Raw genomic sequence first — 15,594 nt, forward strand, 5'->3', positions numbered from 1 at the left:
AGTTAAGGCAACATAGTGGCTCACACCTGTTCTCCACTACCTGGAGGCTAAGGCAGAATTACTGGGACTTTAAGGCTAGACTGAGGGGAGTGAAAAAAGGAAAGAAAAAGAAAAAAGGCCAGGTAATGGTGGCCCATGTCTTTAATCCTAACACTCAGAAGGCAGAGGCAGGCGGATCTCTGAGTTTGAGGCTAACCTGCTCTACAGAGTGAGTTCTAGGACAGCCAGGGCTACACAGAAACCCTGTTTCAGAGAGAGAGGCAGAGGGGTGCTAATGCTCGGATGGAATTGGAGAGAATGTCCAGGGAAGTACAGTGCTGACTTCTACACGACGTACTCCTGGAAAATTGACTGGGGCAGTGAGGGGGTGAAGGAGCGGCAAACACAGAAACGCATAGAGCACCTGGGACCCGGTGGGCTGCTCACACTCAGACGGAACCACTGCAGCCACAGAACAGCCTCAGCGCATTCATTGTGTACGGTGCGGAAGAGTAGCCGGCCCTGTGGGTCTGAGGCACTGGGGTCATTGGCCTGTTTTCGATCACTCAGGACTGCACACAAGGCAGACCAGAGCAGGGGCTGGCCTGGAGGTCAGAAAGGGGAGCTTGCTTTTCTTGGTTTTTAATCCCAACACAGTGAAATACATAGCACAACGGGTACTCAGTTCTTAAAAATGATGTCTGAACCAGACAGTGGTGGTGCACACCTTTAATCCCAGCACTCAGGAGTCGGAGGCAAAAGGATCTGAGTTGGAGGCCAGCCTGGTCTACAGAGTAAGTTCCAGGACAGCCAGGGCCACAGAAAAGCCCTCTATCAGGGGGTAGGGATGGAGGGTGTTTAAACCAAATGTATTAGGACACACCTATAGCTACTCCAGAGACTTGGGAGCAGTGTTGTAGAAATGGGAAGAAAAGAAAAGAGAGGGCTGTGGCAGTAGCTCAGAAGAAAACACATCAGCCGAGGAAGGTCCTGGCTGTCTGGTGCAGTTACATCATTTACCTCAAGTTCTGTGAGAGCCCATTTCAGAAAAATAAAAGGGAGAGCCTCTGACCTCCACGTATATACACACCATACCCACAAACACACACATACACACAAGTGACTCAAAGATGACCTTGAGGGTGTGACCTAGCCAAGATAACTCAAGTGGTATAGGAATGAAAATCATTTACTATTTCTGAGAGACCCCTGTACCACAGATCAGCACAAACTGGGATCCTTCTTCCTCCCCTCAAGTGTTGGAATGACAGACCTGAGCCCCACTCCTAACTCTTTTTTTTTTTTTTTTTTTTTTTTTTTTCTTTTTTTCTTTTTTTTTTTTTTTTTGGAGCTGTGGACCGAACCCAGGGCCTTGCACTTTCTTGGCAAGCGCTCTACCACTGAGCTAAATCCCCAACCCCCCACTCCTAACTCTTACACTTGGTGTAGTGACTTCTGTCCTGTGGTTAAATTCCTGTCTAAATTATCGTTGTGTTCTGAAGCACAGGGTGGGGGGATTCAATGCTGGTGGAAAACTCAGATCTGGGAAGCCATGTAAAGTGAAGCACATGTGTTGTTACATATGGTACCGTGAGCATGTGGGGTCCCACCCTGTGGAGTCAGTCCTCTCCGCACCCCTTTAGGTAGGTTCTAGGAATCAATCTCAGGTTTCTAGCCTCTTCACCTCCTACCTCCTGAGCCATCTCACTGGCCCTAGTGTTTTGCTTGCTTTTTATGGTTTTCCACCCACTGGTGTGTGTAATGGGTGTCTGTAATGGTGTGTATCTAGGTACCACACGCACGCCTGGCGCCTGTGGAGGCTAAGTGAGGGTGTCTGATTCCCTGGAACTGTGAGCTGCCACTCGAGTGCCAGGAACCACCGAGCCACTCCTTCAGCTTCTCAGTCCCTCTGGGTTTTGTTCCTTTGTTTGACATTTTAAACTAGCCAGGACTGGTTTCCATATGTAACTGGGGGTGACCTTGAGCTTCTGAGCCTTCTGCTTCAGCTTCCCGAGTGCTAGGGTTACAGGGATGAACCAGCACACCTGGCTCATTTGATTCTTTATAGTTTGGTGTGTGTATGTGTGCATGTTCATGTGTGTGGCTAGACATACGTGTTTGTGTGTAGGGGACATAGGATGTCACCTTAAGGAACTCAGTTTACTTTCTTTGAGCCTGAGTCTTACAATAAGGCCTGCCTAGCTGCCAGCCTGCTCCAGGGATCCTCTGGCCATCTCCCCGGAGCTGGGATCACAAGCACACACTTGCACCCAGCAGTGGGTTCAGGGGATCAAATTCCAGTTCTTTCGCTTATCACATGCACACTTTGATCTCTGATCTATTTCCCCAGACACTTCCACCTTTTTTGAGTACAGGCTCTGCTCTCCCTAATAACCTGAACTAACCTTAAATTCAGGATCCTGCCTTTAAGCGCTGGGGTTAGGCATAGCCACCACACCTGGCTTGAATGGTGTTTTTTAATGCCCCATTAAAAGATTATTTTTGGGGTTGGGGGTTTAACTCAGTGGTAGAGCACTTGCCTAGCAAGCGCAAGGCCCTGGGTTCGGTCCCCAGCTCCGAAAAAAAAGAAAAAAGAATAAAAAAGATTATTTTTATTAATTCAGTGCTGTGGTCTGAATGTTTTTTCTCTCACCCACACATGTTGAGACTAGGAGCCATTCCATTGACGGGTGCTGGGGCCTATAACAGAGGCTAATGCTTCCCTGAGAGGGTGAATTCTGGCTTTCCTGGGACTGGCCTGTCACCACAACAGTACATGTTTAAAGCTTAGTTTGGGAGGCTAGTGCTGTAACTCAGTTGAGGAGTGCTTGCTTAGCATGCATAAAGCCCCGAGTTTGTTCCCCCAGCATTGCAAAAAACAAACATGGTGCATTCCTATATCCAGCACTTGAGAGGATCAAGGTTTCGAGGCTACATAGAGAATTCCAGATCATCCTGGGCTACACGAAACCCTGTCTCAAACAAAACCATGGGCTGGAGAGATGCCTTAGTGAGTGAGTAGAAGTGACTGCCAGGCCTGCTGACCTGAGACCAATGTGCAGGTCCCACAGAAGAGGGAGAACTGATTTCAAGTTCTCTGCCCTCCACACATGGATGGTGTTATATGCTTAATACATACATACATGTACAAAAATAAAGTGATTTTTAACAAAACAAAAAAGGGTTGAGCTTTTTGGGATTACTCTTGCTACCTCTCATGGTCACATATCTCCCACCAGAAATACTGACTGTGTTCTTAGCCCCCCAGAACCAAACCCACCCACTCCCCCCCCCTCTCTCCTTCCTTTTTGAGGCAGAGTTTCTCTGTATAGCCCTGACTGTTCTTGAACTCAGTCTGCAGACCAGGCTGGTGCCTCTGCCTCCTGAGTGCTAGAAGTCTTGTGCTACTACCATGTGACCAAAAAACTTCTTTCTTTATTAAGTATCCAGTCTTGGGTGTTTTGTAACAGCAACACAAAACAGACTAACACATTACCCACAAAAATAGTAGTATAAGATTTCCCACTTTATTAATTATATTGGACAATCTTGTGGGATGCTGGCTAACCTGTTTGTCTTCTCCTGGGAAAGGGCTCCCAACTTCCCCTTCTTTGTTTCCCTGGTTTGCACCTTTCACTGTCAAGGTCACCCAGACCCTTTTATCTCTCCATCCTCCCAGCCCTACTGTCGTCCTATCTTGATTTGTCACTGGAGCCTCAAGGATTCTGTTTGGCAGAGACTGTGTTTCTCATGGAAGAAGATTTGCTTTTCTAGAAGACTGACGCTTGAAGATACTTAATACGCACCTCTGTCAGCTAGCGTGTGGCAGACAGTGACACTCCAGTCCCTCCCTCCCAGCCTTCTGTTCTTTCCATTGCCTTGCAGCCGGGAATAACTCAGGCCTCGTGATTCTGTGATTTTCCTTTCCCAAGTCCTAAACCGAGCTCTGCCTCTCTTGGTGGAAAGGAAGATCGTGTTGCCACGGCTCATAAAACACTAGTTTCCTAGCTCTTTTTAGATTTTAGCCAATTTTAATAGACTCACCAAGTGAGACATTATTTTCAGGGGCTTGTCACATTTGGTCGTTGCACCCGTGGACAACTGGGACTGACTGCTTCTCAACCAACCCTTGAGTCTTCCACCCAGTTCCACCTCAGCAACAAAAGCAGCTGCTTGTATGGCTTGACCACCGCCAAGAGTCAGGCACTTCCTCCTCAAGTTTTCCTGACTATTTTTAGTTGTGTTCCTATTCTGGGTTTTCTTTGGCTTTATATAGCTGTCATCTGGTCGGCTGACCCGTGCCTTTAGGAGAGAATGCTACACTTGAGCCCTTCATTGAGAGACAGATCTTTCCAACTTTAGCCCCTGTTCTCTTTTCGGTGCCTCCCTGGCTAAATTGATTCATGTAGCTGAAGCCATTAGAGGATCAGGAGACCATGCAAAGGCCTCTGGGTAAGGCGGTTAGATCACAGAGATTGAGGGTCAGAGTGTTCTAATCCATTTATCGCCCTTTTTGTACTTGATGCTCTGAGCTCTCTATCCAGCCCATCAGTGAGCCAGAAAGACGAGAAAGTGGTGGGTCAGCAGCAACCAGGGGATAGCAGTAGGAACCAAAATGCCTAGAAAGGACTCCAGATTTATCTCCCAGGAAGGCCTTCACTGCCCTCAGGAAGAAGTCAAGACCAGAGACAAAAAAAAAAAAAAAAAAAAAAAAGCCCTCTTCAAAGCCTGTTCAGTTCCAGGCCAGTCCTGTCCAGCCTCGTGAGAGCCAATAGAAAGGAAGATGCACTACAGTCCCCACAATCGAGGCAGATCTATGGCCATTCTGAGAGCAGAGGCTGTGGCTGCAATGTGCTTCTCATGCAGTGTGAGGGAGGTGGGAAGGGGGACCTCGGAAGACTGATTCTACTCCTCTTAGGCACTGGCCTAAGCTCGAGACCTAGTTTCACCTTTAGAGCTCCATATAACCACTATTTCTGTTTTACAAATGAGGATGCTGAAACATAAAGTAATACTTTGCCCAAGGTCACCAGCCAGTGAGGGCCAACATTCAAGTTTGGTCCATCTGTTTCCAAAGTCTGCTTCCCAACCAAGGTCCCACAGAAGACAAGACAGCATGGCAGTATTTATATATTACTACTTGAAATAAATTGAAAATAACCTAAACATCTGGTAACTGATTACAGAGTAACTTGGGAGACTATAATTTAAATTATTGAAATGATTATTGTAAGGGGTAGGGAAATGGCTCAGTGGTTTAAAAAAAAAGCACTTCTTGATCTCAAAGAAGACAGGTTCAGTTATCAGCATCCAGTGGTCCATAACCCAGCTCTAGAGAACCTGCTACCCTCTTCTGGCCACCTCTCACACCAGGTATGCACATGGCACATGGACATACATGCAGGACAAACACTCACACGCTGGAGACAGATCTAAAAACATCGTAGTCATTCACAGCAGCGGGTGCATTTAGTCCCAATCCTCAGGAGGTAGATTCGGGCGAAGCTGTGTGTGAAGGCCAGTCTGTTCTACATAGTTTCAGGCTGGCCCTACATAATGAGACTCTGTCTTACAAGAGAAACATTGCCTCAAAAAAAAAAAAAAAAAAAAAAAAGGAATGATACTGTGCCACACCCTCTGTGTTTAAGCTGCTCCTTTTCTTTTCTTTCTTTTTTTTTTTTTTTTTTTTTTTTCGGAGCTGGGGACCAACCCAGGGCCTTCGCTCGCTAGGGCAAGCGCTCTTCCCTGAGCTAAATCCCCAACCCCAAGCTGCTCCTTTTCTAGTGTGGGACAAAAACAGATGTGTAACTAGAGTGATCTGTCTTCTGTAGGTAACTAGACATCCAGGAAAATGTGACTTATGAGGTATTAAATGACTAGAAAACCTTACCTTCATCCATAGCATCTGCCCAGTTTCGGACAAAAAAAAAAAAAAAGTAGGTACTTAGTCCAGTTCAGACTCAAGGTCAGGTGGACTGTAACATTAGCAGTACCCACTAGAGACACTAGGTGCCGCCAGCGCTTCACATTGAACTCCAGCTTGCCTTTCAAACAACCACCGCCCCACCACCACCACCACCAATCACTGGAGGATAGGCCCTGGGCCACACTCCCCTTTCCAAATGGCTCAACCTCATTTCTGCATCCTTCTTTTGGTTTAGTTTTTGTTTTGAGAAAAGGTCTCAGTTTGTAGCCTTGTCTGGTCTGGAATTCTGTCAGTGGTTCTCAACCTTCATAATGCTGTGGCCCTTTTAATACAGTTCCTCATGTTGTAGTGACTTTCTTCATAACTAATTTTGTTACTCTTGTGAGTGGTATGTAAATATCAGTTTTCCTGACGGTATTACTTGACCCTTGTGAAAGGGTCACTTAACAACCTCTCCCAACAGGGGTTGTAAGATTGGCCTCAGACACATAGAGACCCACCTCCATGTGCTTCCCCAGTGCTGGCATTGAAGGCAGACGCCACCTTGCTGGCCTCGCGGCAGCATCTGACTTTTCTAGTTCAGTGTATGCTGCTGGAAGCTGGAGCTGCCTGCTTCGTACCACAGACTGGTCAGTGATAGGAAAATGGACAGTGTGTGCTCAGAGCAGTGGAAAGAGAGAATGGAGTTAATGAAGATCCAGAGAAATGGAGGATGACCTCCTTAAAGTTCCAAATGGAGGATGACCTCCTTAAAGTTCCAAATGGAGGATGACCTCCTTAAAGTTCCAAATGGAGGATGACCTCCTTAAAGTTCCAAATGGAGGATGACCTCCTTAAAGTTCCGGGCTAATCCCTTGTATCCAGCATTAGAGACATGAAGAAATGCCTAAAACCCAGTTTGACTGGGAAGCCTGAAGAGAAAAACACGAGAGAAAACAACCCATTGGCAGGCACCTTGACGCACATGGCTGCGCTGAAGCCAGTCCTCCCGAGATGTCACCAACACTTGGGCTGAGTCACTCCAAACCCAGCCCACAAAGTTAAGCCAGTAACAAAACCTGGAGGACATGTCCTCAAGGCCATGAGCCCAGGCGGTGTCATCATTGCCACCCTGCAGCTCAGGCCCAGCTGGTGACCCTTTCCTCGTGAGCACTTCAGAACATGTGACTAATGCTCATTAACCCTGATTCACGGCAGCACCGAACACAAAGAGGTCATTATTGCCCCTTGATCAAGTGGGGAAACTGAGGAATGGAGTGGGGAAGCAGCTTTGCCCCATTAGTCAGTGGTGCCACGGCATGAGTGCTTTACCACCCTGACAGATGCCTATGAAACTACCCTTAACAATCAGAAGTAAACAGGGCTGGCCAGGGCCGGGGAAGGGAGGGACTGCCATTCGGTAACCTTTTCATACCTGTAGAGCCCTAGAACTAGGGAAGGAGTTACAAAGACTATGACCTGACTTCCCTGCATTCCACACTGAGGAACCTGAAGGTCAGAGTGGGAAGTGACAGCCAACCTCGCACTGAGGTTGTGGCCAAGCCCGCCCAGAGTCGGTCGTGATCTGGCCATCTGGACTCAAATACTGGATGTACTTGTTATCATTCTGTCTTCTGAGCCAGCTCCTCAGGGCCTCTGATATGTAAAGGGGGCAGTAGGAGTCAGTGGCCACATCGAAGGGCTGTTAAAGGACCTGATGTTTGTTATGGGGTTGCTAAGCAATCCTTAGCTGCACACCTGGCCACTCAAGTCTCCAGACTGTCGAGACTTTTGGGTCTGAGAAAAGGAGTAAGTTTTCGGCTTGGGCAAGGATATCCCAGTTTCCTCTCTGCTCATCCTTGCTGTAGGTAGAATTCTTTTCCACCAGCAGTCCTCCACCATCAGCAGAGGTGCTGGTACTTGAGCTCTATGCCCAGTTTTAGAAGCATCAGGAAGCATCTTGGGCAACAAAACACAAACTGAGATAACCACATTCTTGCCAGCCTCCTCCAACCTTGGCTCAGGGCCCAGCAGGGCCACCCTTAAGAGATGGTGCTAAGATGACAACAGGAGGGCTAATTATAGGCTCGGCCCGCTGGGCTGTGGATACTGCTTGTCTGGCCTGCACAGCTTACCTGAGTCATCTATCCTGCGGCCACGTGAGCCCAGATCTGGACTAGGAGGCCACAGAGAGTCTGGAGCACCTTCCCTGTGGCTCAGTCTGGTCAGCTACTGCACTTCCTGCCTGGTTTCCCCTCAGAAAGCCAGTTGAGGCAGATTAGCACCGCAGATGGAGTTTCCAACTGATCAGGGAGTCAGGCTGGGGCCTGATCAGAGCCCAAAGGCCTAGGGCCTACTGGGCGGTGAACACAGAGCTGGGTCCCTGAGTCTCTGGAAAGTCATTTCACAGACTCTGCTAAAAGGCAGAGAGTGAACAGGGTAGTAGCCACCTCCTTCCACCACCCCGTCCACACCTCCGTCCGCTCCCTGAACCTCACTGGTCTGCAGGGACCCCGGACTCTCTTGTCCCTTTGTGCTCAGCTGTGGTCTGGGCTCTTTTCCCAAGAGCTTAGCCCAGGGGTTTTTCAAAGTATAATGAAGACAAATATGGGTGCCGTGTTTCAAAAATCAGTCTTAAAATCACAATAGGGTTAGAAAACATTTTTTTAAGTCGTTAAAAAATTGAGACTAAATAACAAGAATGTCCCCAGCTCTTTGGACTTAGTGCACCAGGGAGGCAAGAGTGTGGGCAGAGGAAAACTGGGGGTGCCCTGTGTGAGTGGGGAAGGGAGTGTTTGTGCCCCGAGGAGTTCTCATTACAGGGCTCATCTGTACCCTGATGGCGAGGGAACCTCAGAAGGCCAAAATGAAAAGCCATGAACCCAGACTTGGGAGGCAAAGGCAGGGGGATCAGGAGGTCAAGGTCAGCCTTGGTTAAGTGGTGAGTTTAAGGCCAGCATGGGCTACTTGAGATCCTGCTTGAAAAAAGAACAATAAGCCAAAGAGGCCATGAGTGTGGTAGGACAAGAAACAGGAAGCATGTAGGTGCTGTTCTGTTGTGCTTCTGTGTTGGGGAGGGAGTGAGAGTATGTGTGAGGTCAGAGGCCATAGGTCCCCTGGGGCAGGAGTGACAGGAAGTGAGTTGTCTGACACAGATAACTGGAACTGAACTCAGGTCCTCTGGAACAGTAATACTTGTTTTTAATTACTAAGTCATCTTTTCAGCCCCTGATTTTTTTTTTTAATTTTAAAAAAACATGTGTATGATTGGAGGGGTCTATCACGGTACAAGTGTGGAGAGGGCAACTTTGGAACTGATCCTGTCCGTCTACTTTCAAGAGGGTCCTAGGAGACAAATTTAGGTTGTCATAACAGTAGCCATCTCACCAACCCTTTTCTTTTGGTTAGTTTGTTGTTGTTGTTGTTGATGATGATGATGTTTATAAAAGATAAAGATAGGGGGGATATGTTCTATGGGGGTGTGGTGAGGTATGGGGGAAGGAGGTGCCTCTGCACGCCCACAACGAGACACCCCCCCCCCAGGGACCAGCCACACGACAGTACAGGGTAGAATAGAGTTTATTCAGGGCATGGGGAGGGTAGTTAAGAGAAAGGCAGTAGGGAGAGAGAGAGGAGAGAGAGAGAGAGAGAGAGAGAGAGAGAGAGAGAGAGAGAGAGAAGTAGTAGAGGAGGAGAGGCCAGCCATGAGCATGTGGAGAGAGAAGGAAGAAGGGAATGGGGAGAGAAGGAACAAAGGGGGAAGAGGGTAAGAGCAAGGAGGGGGCAAGCAACCCCTTTTATAGTGAGTCAGGCATACCTGGCTGTTGCCAGGTAACTGTGGGGCAGAGCTTAGACTGAATGCCAACAGTTGTTGTTTGCTTTTGTTTTTCCCATTCTATCTATCTATCTATCTATCTATCTATCTATCTATCTATCTATCCATCCATCTATCTATCTTGAGACAGGGTTTCTCTGTGTAGCCCTGGCTGTCCTGAAACTCACTTGTGAACTCAAGATGCTGCCTTCCTTTTTTTTTTTTTTTTTTTTTGACAGGGTCTTGCTATGTAAGCCTGACTGGCCTGCATCTTGCTATGTAGGCAAGGTGGACTCAAACCAGATCCTGCCTGATGAGCTTCCCAAGTGCTGGGTTTAAAGACTTGTGCCACTTCACCCTGCTTTGTGCTTTGATATTTGGGACAGGTTTTCTTGTAGCCCAGGTCAGCTTTAAACTCTTGATCCTCCTGCCTCTACCTTGCAAGTGCTGGGACCATAGGTATGTACCACCATGACTGACTGAAGCAGACTTTTAAGGGAGCCCTCCTATTGGGATAGGAATGAAGCTCTCTGCTCCCCAGGAGAATGGAGCACCAAGAGCCCACCCGAGAGCCTTGCCTGGTCTCCCTTTCTCTCTGCAGCTCCCACATCATTAGAGGGTTGGTGACACCCTCTGCCAGCTAAGCCTCAGTGCTCCTGTTGCCACCCACAGCCCCTCACCTTTTCTACCCTCATGACGTGAACCTGATTACAGACTGGCCCCTGGGGGGGAGGGAGAGGCGGGAGGGTGGAGGAAGACCTAGTTCTGGCCTTGCTGACTAAAAGGATGACCTCAGTGTCATAATGACTGGCTTTCTGGTTAAGCTGCCAACCTGGGTACCTCCCCACTCTGGCCTTTAAGATAACTCCACACAGGATATTGTGTTGGTCAGCAGAGAGCAGTTGGACTCCTGTAGCAAGCGTCTTTCCGGAGCTGGTCCAGCCTCAGTACTACCCCATTAAGCAGGGCTTGGGATGGACTCCCCCAGACAGAACCTCTTTTTTTTTTTTTTTTTTTTGGTTTGGGTTGTTTTAGACAGGGTTTCTCTGTGTAGCCCTGGCTGTCCTGGAACTCTTCTCTGTAGACCAGGCTGGCTTCAAACTCAGAAACCTGCTTGTCTCTCTGAGTGCTGGGATTAAAGGTGTGGTGGCCTGGCTCCAGGACAGAACCTGGATCGGCAACTCAAGAAGACTTTTTGTTTTTTGTTCTTTTTTTTTTTTCCCCGGGCTGGGGACCCGAACCCAAGGCCTTGCGCTTCCTAGGCAAGCGCTCTACCACTGAGCTAAATCCCCAACCCCTCAAGAAGACTTTTATCACTCTAGAATCTGAGGGGAAAATGGGGGAACCGAGTCTAAGGATGACGTTGCACATGAAAACACTATGATGGTTTAAAAGTGAGTGGCAGTGTATACCGTCCATACCTGTAATCAGTGCACTCAGGGCCAACGTGGTGAGCTTCACACAAGCCTGGAGATCAGAGGTCAGTGTTCAGATCCCAATAAAGGTCCCAGGGCAACCTACTCAGCCTTTGGTTGTTGTTTGTTTGTTTGTTTGTTTGTTTCTTTGTTTTTTGTTGTTGTTGTTTTTGTTTTTGTTTTTTTTCCTGTGATAAGCCATTCTGACTGGAAGCATCCTGGGGAGGAAAGGGTTTATTCATCTTACATCTCCATCTCTGAGGGAAGTCAGGCAGGAACTTGAGACAGGAACTGAACTGAAGCAGAGGTCATAAAAGAGCGCTGTTTACCGACTTGCTCTCCCTGGCTTGCTCAGCTGCTTTTATTATACAACCCAGGCCCATCTGCCCCTGGATGGCACCATCCCCAGCGGGCTGGGCCCCCCTCCATCAGTGAGCAATCAAGAAAATACCCCACAGATATGCCCACAGGCAAGTGGACGGAGTCACTTCCTCGGTGGAGAGCTCTCCCAGGTGTGTCAAGTTGACAAGCAAGATTAGCCACCACACTGTCACAACAAAATCAAAAGCTAAATAGAAGACAGGTGGCTTGGAAAACAACCACCCCAGGAAGAAAGCACCAAGGAATCAGGCAGAGAAGCAAGCCTTGGACCAGGAAGTGACTTGGGACATCTGAAGCCATACACTGGGAGGTGACAGGCAGATGCCCTTTTCACTGGGACCAGGAGCTCTAGGCTCTTAAGACTGGGCCACTGAACTGGCAACAGGCAGGAGCCATTGCAGACTGTCACAGATGCTGTCAATGCTGCCGAACGGCTCATCAGTTCTAGGCAAGAAAGGGAAGCCTTCGAGAAATCTGATTTGCGCCCCTCCAACTACCCAAACAGGAATTTAGGGCCATGGAGGTGACAGTGGGGACACCCTTCAAGCTCCTGATTCTCCTCAGCCTTGGAAGGGCTGAGATTATAAGAGCCTCCATGCTTACCTAGCCCCAGGCCTTTGATATTTTGAGGAATCCCAAACGGGGCTTTCCATGTGTTCTTGGATAACCCAGTGATGACCAGTCATCATGGGGCAGCTTACGTCAGCCTCTCTAGCTCTAATTTTAGCTCCTACTGGCTGACCTTGCACACCCCCAAGCCACTGGTGGTCAAAGCTACCATGTTTCCAGAGGTTCCAAGAAGCAATGCTCCCTGTCTGTATGGTGAGGACCCCTGCCCAATTCAGTGCCAAGCTTGTCGGTTGCCTCAAAGCCATATGAGCAGTTGGGCTAGCTTATGATCCTTACCCTACAAGGTCTGACCCACAGCCAAGGGTCTCATGTACCTCAGGATAGCTATGAATGAGACCCAACACAGAATCCTAAAATGACTTAAAACATTAAGAGATTTTTCTTTCTTTATTTTTTTTTTTTTTTTTTTTTGAGCTGGGGACGAACCCAGGGCCTTGCGCTTCCTAGGCAAGCGCTCTACCACTGAGCTAAATCCCAACCCCTCTTTCTTTATTTTTATTTTATGTGCATCAGTGTTTTGCCTGCATGTATATCCATATAAGGGTGTCTAATCTTGGAATTTGGCACAACAGTTGTGAGCTGCCATGTGGGTGCTGGGATATGAACCCTGGTCATTGGAAGAGCAGTCGGTGTTCCTAGAGGCTGAGCCATCTCTCCAGCCCTGAGATTTTTTTTTCTTTTAATTTTGCAACTCAGTTTTCTGATTCATGAACTTTATAAGCACCATCATGTCATAATGTCAAAACACCTGGCTGAGATTGAACTGAGACCAAGAACATGCAGAGGACTGGACACCCACCCACTCGGCTCTCCCTCCTTCCTTCCGCCCGGGTCCTTCCGCCCATTCCTTTGGCACCTGAAAGCAGTTTTGCTGCCTGGAGCTAGGGCAGGCACGCGGCCCACCTCTGTCTTCAGAAGCTGCTCCTCCGTGTTCCATTATCAGCAACATCAGTCTTCGTGCTTCTCCCTCCAAACAAAGGAACTGGGTGTCCTAGAGGTAAATGGCAGTCTGTACCGGAACAGGATTCTGCTGAGAAGTTTGGTTTGATCTTCTTTGGGGCACATTGAGAATTGGAGGACTGAATTTCTTCAGAGCATAGTGTCACATCAGGGTACAAAGAATAAGTAAGACAAATTGAGCATGGAAACAGGTGACTGCATGAAGAGGATAACCTTTGACCTCTCAGAACTCAGCTGCCTGGTTGGTGTCTCTACACATAACCAAGCCTTCAGCACGTGCCTGGCCTAGAAGGGGCCTCAGAAAGTGCATGTTAATTATGTGAACACATGGGGCTGGAGAGATGGCTCAGTGGTTAAGAGCACTGGCTGCTCTTCCAGAGGTCCTGAGTTCAAATCCCAGCAACCACATGGCAGCTCACAACCACTGCCCTCTTCTGGTGTGTCTGAAGACAAAGCCAGTCAGAGCTCCAGAACGAAGAAACCCTGTCACATATAAATAAATAATAAAAAAAAAATTATGTGAACACATTATATGTTTACTGTGACCTGCGAGAGTTTGGGGGCATGGCAGAGTACGTGGTGCAACCCTGACGTTGGATGAGGAACTCCATTCTGCTCTATGAGAAACTCCATTATGCTCATTTGAAGAAACTACTTTGAAGGACTGGAGGTGAAGTTCAGTGGAACACTGAGTGTTGACCATGTGCAAGGTACCAGGCCTGAACCCCCAACACACACACACACACACACACACACACACACACACACACAACACATAACATACACACACACACACACACACAAACACACATAACATACACACACACACACACACACAAACACACATAACATACACACACACACACACATACACACACAAACACACATAACATACACACACACACACACACACACACACACACACACACACACACACAAACACACCACAACCAAAGCAACAACACAGTAAAATCCTACTTTGAGGTCCAGTGGGCCAGGACCACATCTTTAATCCTAGAACTTTGGAGGCAGAAGCAGATGGGTCTCTTAAGTTTGAGGCCACCCTGGTCTACAGAATGAGTTCCAGGATAGCTAGGGCTAAACAGAGAAACCCTGTGTAAAAAACCCAAAAAAAAAAAAAAAAAAAAAATCATCAGATGGCTCAGTGGTTAAGAGCCTGACTGCTCTTCCAGAGGACCTGAGTTCAAATCCCAGCAACCACATGGTGGCTCACAACCATCTGTAATGGGATCCGATGCCCTCTTCTGGTGTGTCTGAAGACAGCTACAGTGTACTTATATATAATAAATAAATCTTAAAAAAAAAAAAAAAGGAAGGAAGGAAGGAAGGAAGGAAGGAAGGAGAAAGAAAAGCCCTACTTCGTAAGCCTCCGGATGCCAGGAATGACAGTGCGTGATCTGTAACCGCAGTACGTCCGCAGTACGTGTGAGACTTGAGGCAAGAGGATCATGAATTTGAATTCAACCTGGAGCTCCAACATAACAGAAACTGTGGATCGTATTTTGGTGGGGGAAAAACAGAAAAGAGATGAGAGGGGAGGGGAGGTGGAAGGCTGCCCCCTGGAGATAGGAAGTATCCAAGCCAAGTAGGAAGTAGAAGGTAAAACCAGCTCAGGATTGGGAAGGGGAAATTTGGAGTAAGTGTAGGCAAAGAAATGATGAAAGCTATGTGCCCAGCAAGTGTGTGGCCAGGCTCTATTAACAGGACTTTCTTTTAGACTTAGTAATTAGTGTGTGTGTGTGTGTGTGTGTGTGTGTGTGTGTGTGTGTCCGATCTGCATAATACCTGCCTGGTGTCTGCAGAGACCAGAAGACGACATTGAATACTCTGGAACTGCCATTTGGATTGTTGTGAGCCACCATGTGGTTGCTGGGACTTGAACCCTGGTTCCTCTGTAAAACCAGTGAGTGCTTCTAACCACAGAGCCACCTCTGGAGCCCATTATTTTTTTACATAAATTTCTGTGCCTTCTTTCCATCCCCCTTGATATTCTCAATGCAGGACAGGTAAGGGAGAGAATTATATGCAAAACCTGCTGTTTCTTTTTAAAATAAGGGTGAATAAACTTGATAGAGCTTCCTGAGCGTGTGTTGGGAGCACGGAGGGGCGTGCATGCATATGTGTAGGTGTGCATGAACAGGTATGTGCAACCAGGGCAGAGGAGGAGCCAGGTGTCCTCCATCATTTCTGCTTCGTTCTTTAAGGCGGGACCCTCTCTCCCTGGACCTAGAGTTCATGTCTTTTGGCTAAGCTGTTAGCCAGCAGGCCCCAGGGATTGCTTGTGTCCACTCTCCTCACTGCTAGGGTTACCGGTATGTGTGGGACCCATGGGGTCCTGGGATCAGCTCCAGACTTGATGCTTACCCAACAAGCGCTCTAAACTAACAAGCCACTTTGCTGTCCCCTTTAGGGAACTTTATTAATAAGGAAATTATATCTAAAGAAAAACAATTTTACCTTCAGAAACCAACAACACACACTTTTTGAAC

The sequence above is a fragment of the Rattus rattus genome, chromosome 6 (genome assembly GCF_011064425.1).
Source record: "Rattus rattus isolate New Zealand chromosome 6, Rrattus_CSIRO_v1, whole genome shotgun sequence".
Taxonomy (NCBI): domain Eukaryota; kingdom Metazoa; phylum Chordata; class Mammalia; order Rodentia; family Muridae; genus Rattus; species Rattus rattus.